Source organism: Mastomys coucha, unplaced genomic scaffold (assembly GCF_008632895.1).
Source record: "Mastomys coucha isolate ucsf_1 unplaced genomic scaffold, UCSF_Mcou_1 pScaffold16, whole genome shotgun sequence".
Classification (NCBI taxonomy): domain Eukaryota; kingdom Metazoa; phylum Chordata; class Mammalia; order Rodentia; family Muridae; genus Mastomys; species Mastomys coucha.
This window is the reverse complement of record NW_022196898.1, coordinates 76,888,891-76,895,476: the sequence shown is the minus strand read 5'-3', so window position 1 is coordinate 76,895,476 and position 6,586 is coordinate 76,888,891.

The window sequence follows — 6,586 nt, the reverse complement described above, 5'->3', positions numbered from 1 at the left end:
TTTTCCTTTCCTTTCCTCCCCCCTGCTTCCCCCCCCCTCTTTCTCTCTCCCTCCCCGCCCCACCTCTGTTTTTTCAAGACAGGGTTTCTCTGTGTAGCTGTCCTGGAAATCACTTGTAGACCAGGCTGGCCTTGAACTCAGAGATCTGCCTGCCCTTGCCTCCCGAATACTAGGATTAAAATCCTGTACCTCCAACGCTTCTGCCACCACTATCCAGCTATCACTACCATTTTTTATAGGATCTGTCTAAGAAGAGCTTCAGACTATGGTCACAACACTTATCAGGACAACAAGTAGTACCTACCAGAAGGGAGAAACCTAGAGAACTCTATAGCTCTAATCATATAAGGATCAGGGAGACCTAGGGAATAATTATCCATTTAAAGAAATGGTGGTAAATGTTGAAACTATTAATTTATTTTAAATTTTCTTTAGTCAGAACTAATCTGAAAATATTATAGCTTGAATTAATGATGCTATTTTATCTCATAAAATATGTATATTTCCAATATTGAGTAAGTGAGAATTTATGCATTCATAGCTGTTACTGTCATCCTTTTAAATCTTTTATTGTTAAAGTTGAGTTAATGTGGGTGCTATCAAATTGATATTATAATAGGGCATCATTTGAGCTGAGCGCGTTAGCTAGGTCTCAATAGACCAGACTTAAAACTGAAATAGAGTTATGATGCCTAAGTCCCATAGGGCCATGCCAGATCTAATTTGTTATTTGAACTTCAAGAAATGGGGCTTAGATGGAAAACAGTTTCCAAGCAAAGTAGTTTCAACTGGAGCAAAAGTGAAGTTCTCTAAGTTTAATCTTTGTAGAAAACAAAGTAACCTGGTGTTCAGTCAGCCAGATTCTATTGTTCTGTCTTGTCGTCTCTCCCTTAAAAGGAAAAGACCTAAAAATTACTATTCATCTTTTGGTTTTCCTTTCTGATTTTTTTAAAATCCCTTTTCTGTTTATGTAACCTTTAAAAAAATGTTCTTTTTCTGCTCAGCCCATTAGAATATATAGTATTTCTTTCTTTTTAAAGAATTATTTATTTTATTTATATGAGTATGCTGTAGCTGTCTTCAGACACACCAGAAGAGGGCATCGGATCCCATTGTACAGATGGTTGTGAGCCACCATGTGGCTGCTAGAATTTGAACTCAGGACCTATGGAAGAGCAGTCAGTGCTCTTAACCACTGAGCCATCTCTCCAGCCCCTACATAGTCTTTTTTATGGAATGAAGTTTCTCCGGATTATAGAATCGGATGGTTGGCCTGAAACTGATTTTCAAAGGAAAAGATAGAGACAATCTTCACCAAAGAGAGCTTTCCCAGATAGGACTGTACTGGAAGATGAATGCTTCTCTCAGTGCCGGCATCTTTCACCCATCACCCCATAAAAACTCCTGGATCTTTCCCCTGGGGAAAAAAAAAAGGGAGGAGACAGTGGTGGTGCATGCTTTTAATCCCAGCACTTGGGAGGCAGAGGCAGGTGGATTTCTGAGTTCGAGGTTAGCCTGGTCTACACCTACAGAGTGAGTTCCAAGATAGCCAGGGCTACACAGAGAAACCCTGTCTTGAAAAACCAAAAAAAAAAAAAAAAAAAAAAAAAAAAAAAAAAAAAAAAAAAAAAAAAAAAAAAAGGGAGGAGCCACTTTTCTCTGGGGGAGTCTCTACCCAGTTTTCAAAGTCTAGACTTCAATAAAACTACCGAACCACCAACTTCTATCCTTTGGTTAGTCCAGCCTTCATACCCTGTGGCCATTAACAGCCCCCATTCAAATATAAACTGGGTGTGTTAGACCACACTAACACAGGTAGATTGCTGGGAGTTCAAGGCCAGCCTGGTCTACATAGTGAGTTTCCAGGATAGCCAGAGCTATATAGAGAGACCCCATCTCAAAATATAACAACAACAACAACAATAATAATAATAATAATAAATAGCAATACTTTAAAAAAGATGTATTAAGGAAAATAGTACTACTTTGGAGCTTCGGAGTTCAGAACTGCTCCTCTGCACTGGGAGACGAGGCCTCTTTATCCCATGTCAGCTGACTCTAAGGTGATAATAGGAACTCATAGGGATGAAGCCAGGGGAGTTGTGGGTAAAAACTGAGAAGGAAAATAAGCTCTTTTTTTTTCTTAGATATTTTCTTTATTTACATGTCATATGATTTTTCTTTTCCCAGTTTCCCCTCCAAAAAACAAGCAAACAAACAAAAACAATAAGAACAAACCCTTCTTGACTCTCCCCTCCCCATGTTTGCCACCCCACTTATTGGCCCTGGCATTCCCCTACACTGGAGTCCAGAACCTTCACAGGACCAAGGACCTCTCCTCCCATTGATGATTGATTTTGCAATCCTTTACTATACACATGCTGCCAGAACAATCAGTCCTACCATGTATACTCTGGTTGGTGGTTGAGTCCCTAGGAGCTCTGAGGGTGAGCTCTTAAAGCTGCAAGCCATTAACACTGCTCCGAGAACACATCATCTGAGCTCACCAGTAACTATAAACCAAGGGAGGAGAGAGGGGAAAGGCTTTGCAGGGGGTCCAAGATACCTTCCTTCAGTGGGTTCCCTTCTCAAGCACCATTCTCCGCCCCCTTACACTCACAAGGAAGTAGCCTCTCTGCTGGGATTAACATGTAATGGTTCTCTACAACTGCTGGGAAACACAGAGGTTTTGCCCTGCAGGGGTCTCCTCCTACCTGCATCTACTGAAAGCCTGAGGGAGGAACACTCCATTAGCTCATGCCGCTTCCTAACCCTGAAGAAACACTCACGGTATAATCTAAGAACACTGTCTATTGGAAAGATGTGCCAGCCATAAAAACGTAAGGTCTGATGAAAGGATGTTCTAGAAAATAACAATGTTGGTAATGCTACAAGATGCAACTTCTTAGGGGATTGTCTGGATATAGCCCAGAACTGTAACATCACAATGGGGAACAGGGGTTTGCAATCAGACAAGCAGACAGTGGGGTGGGTTTTAATTCCTGTACAAGTCACTTAACCATTTGTAAACCTCTACGTCTCCATGGGTGGGTCAGAGATATGAATGCATATGACACTCAAGGGGATGCTAGGGAGACTAAATCCATGTTAGTATATGCTAGCTCAAACTGTTATTCCCCCTCATCTCTGAACTCTCAAATTCTTTCAGACAGAAGAATTTCAGGAAAGCATGCCTTAAAAATAAAACCTCTTTTCTTCCATGTGTTTGAATAGTAAACATAAGACTTTTTGGTTTAGTGTTCAATGCTTTCTTGGCATCCTAAGATTATGTATATATTAAGGAAAATATTTACTTTCCTGGAATTTGTGTGAATAGCAAATTCTCTTGGCTGCAGGCAAGCTGACTCAGTAAAAAGAATGTTAAATCAAATCATGGAGAAAACTAAATTTGTTCAGTGACCTTTTCATGACTAGCCTGCAGGGTGGGGTGATGGGGGCATGTCTTCACCCTTATCCTAAGATCTTAATGCTTGGTTTTCCTGTTCATCATTTTAGTGACTAAGTGGTCATAATTGATCAACAATAGGGGACTCTCTGGTTTGACTGTGGAATGTCCTTCTGGCTCATGTGTCTGAAACCTCCTTTTACCTTGGCTGGTGTTGTTTTGGGAAGACAGAAAATATCAATGTTCAGACAGTCACTTGGTAAGAATTCTGAACATTATTAGAGCAAGCGATAACTTTCATAAAGATGTGTTGCGGTGCAAAGAATTGTCTGGCTGGTGAGCAATCTCTGGAGAAGGTGGAGTTAGATGAGAGAAGAGAGGGGATCCCATGGGGAGACTCACTTGCGTTCTCATTGAGGAAGTTTTCGAGAAACTTCCAGTAAGGACCCCAACCTTAGAGCACCTGAAACGAGTAAGCACAACATTTACAAAACAACATGCTGACAAAAGAAAAGGGGAAATCATGAGAGAAAAGAATGTCCAGAAAGCTGTAAACAAAATGTCAGTTATATCAGAAAACCAGGGTGTGCCGTTTGAGACTATGTGCTATAAAAAGACCCCTACCTTGTGCTGTAGGGTCTTCCACAGGGCTACCTTTCCAGTTGGGTGGATCAGTTACAGTCTGTCAGTAAGAAAGTTAGCAAGAAAGAGAGACAATCCAGAGCTCAGGAATGAGAAGGGAATGCTGGATGGTCACCAAAATGGACAACAAAGAAGGGAGGAGAAGCGTGCGATCCACAGAGAAGGGGTGACGGAGGTGAGGCTGTGGGACACCCGTGTCATCTGTTGGTCTTAAGTTTTGAAATATTAGACCCAAATAGTCAACTACACCTTTAAAATTTTTTTTAGAATTGTGTATCTGAGTGTGTGTGCGCACACGTCTGTGCGTGTGCTCACATTCAGAGGTCAAAAGAAGGTCCTGGACACCCTGTAGCTGGAGTTATTGGCAGTTGTGAGCTGCATGGCCTGGGTGCTGGGAACTAAACTCAGGCCCTTGAGCAAAGCACTATTAACCACAGAGCTGTCTCTCCAGTCCAAGTAGTATCTGTCTTTGAATAGTTACTTCTTTGGGAAAGGATTTAGAAGCAAACTGCTATAACTGGTTGTGGTGGCGTACACATTTTCAAACAGTACTTGGGAGGCTGAGACAGGAGACTCTCTAGTTCAATTATAGCCTGGTATATTGCAAAAAAAAAAAAAGAAGAAGAAAAAAGAAAAGAAAGAAGGAAAGAAAGGAAAGAAAAAGAAAAGAAGAAAAAAGGAAACAAGACAAAAAACCTTTAGAGGTAAAACCAACAACAACAAAAATTTATTTTCGATGAAAGTAGATAACTCAATTAACATACTAAAATGTTTAAAATGTTAAAAGCATGTGGTCATCACATTAATCTGGACACATAGCCTGTATTCCTGATTTTTTTTTCTCTTAGCTCTAACAAGGCTGGTGCAGGCTTGCTTTGTTCCTCTGATGCAAGCCCACAATGACCTCCCAGTCTTCCGCACCAAGCCTTTAGGAGAAAGAGGATTAACAGACTAATTAGATTGGTCACTAAGAAAATATCCGATGCTGTCCACACCCAGGCCCAAAACGCTGACGCCACGGGAACGGAGTGTGTGGGCCTGTCTGGCTGCCCAAGACTGCCTACCTCAGGCTTTTTTGTTCACACAGAAAATTAGTCTTGCTTTGCTGTGTTTCATATCTTGGCATATTATACAAGAGGGTGACACATTTGTAGCATGAGGACCACACTGAGCCCTGAGACCTACAGCAGGGTCTGGGGATGCAACCCAGCTGCTGGGCTAATGGGAGTGTGCCAATTGACAGGCTAGCCTCTTCTGGTTGGGGCAGTTGAAACTTTGAGACCAGGTTCAAAAACAAGGTTAAGTTCTCCCTCGCTGCCCCTCCAGAACCCCACATATCTTAATAGTTGGTAGGAAATCTGGTATTTTCTGCCCAGCTACTAGGGCTACCCCAGACCACACATTAAATTTAAATTTAATTAAAAATATAAAGCTTCTCCACTCCCACCCCCTGCCTCAAGACAGAGCCTCACTCTGTAGCCCAGACTGGCTTCCAACTCACAGTGATCCTCCTGCCTCAGGCTCAGTGCTGGATCACAGATATGAGGCTATCCTGTCGATCACAGCGGTGGCTTTTGATTGACACCTTGTTTTCACTACACCTTGTTCTCTAGCTCCAGCAGCGATGGTGGGGAGACCTCAGCTGCAGGGTAAATGCCAGAGCCAGCTCCAGCTACACAGTAGGACTCCATCTCAAAATCTCTTCCTCTGAAATCCCAAGAGGGTAGTGACATTTGCTGCAGCTGAAGAGCAGGCTTAAGCCTTTACCCCCATGTGCACACCCAGCACTGACACGGAAGAGTTTTACTTACGACTTTGACTTGCTCTCAGTCCCGTTGAGCAATTCTAACAAGCAAGTATCCTCTTATTACAGATATTCTCACGATGTACCCCGTCAGTGAGGAAGTGGTTCTGCTTCATACATTAATTAAAAAAATAAAAAAAGCAGTTTACATATAGACACGCTACAATCCAAACGCCTTGTTTAAATTGAAATAAACCGCCCGCCATGTGCAGTTGATGTGTTGCAAGTGTGGCCCGAGCCACGCCCATTCTGCTCCTCTGTTTCCCCTCGATTACTCGTGATGGCTTTGACTCTGCATTCCCCAGTTTTCTTACCTCTGTGGTAGCTTTTCTGCCTAAAATGCTAATTTCCAAATACCCCACCCCCACCCATATAAATCCCACCTGTTTAATATTTAAATACCAATATAAGTTCTGTTTTCCCAGGGAAGTTTTCTCTTCTACTGTCTGCTTTCCTTTGCTCTGTTCCTTCTCCTCTCACTACTCCAGGATGCGTGATCCAAATCAGCCCTAAGTGTCTCTGTACTGGCTGCATTTTGTTTTGTTTTGAGGCAGGGCCTTACAGACCTGGAACTAGCCATGTAAACCAAAGCTAACCTTGAAGTCACAGAGAGCCACCTGCCTCCGCTTCACAAGTGCTGGGATGGTAGGGCCCCACACCCACTCCCCGAAAGCCATGGAAAATAAAGAACAGCCACCTGACTTAATGTCCTTGCATATACAAACCCTTTCCCA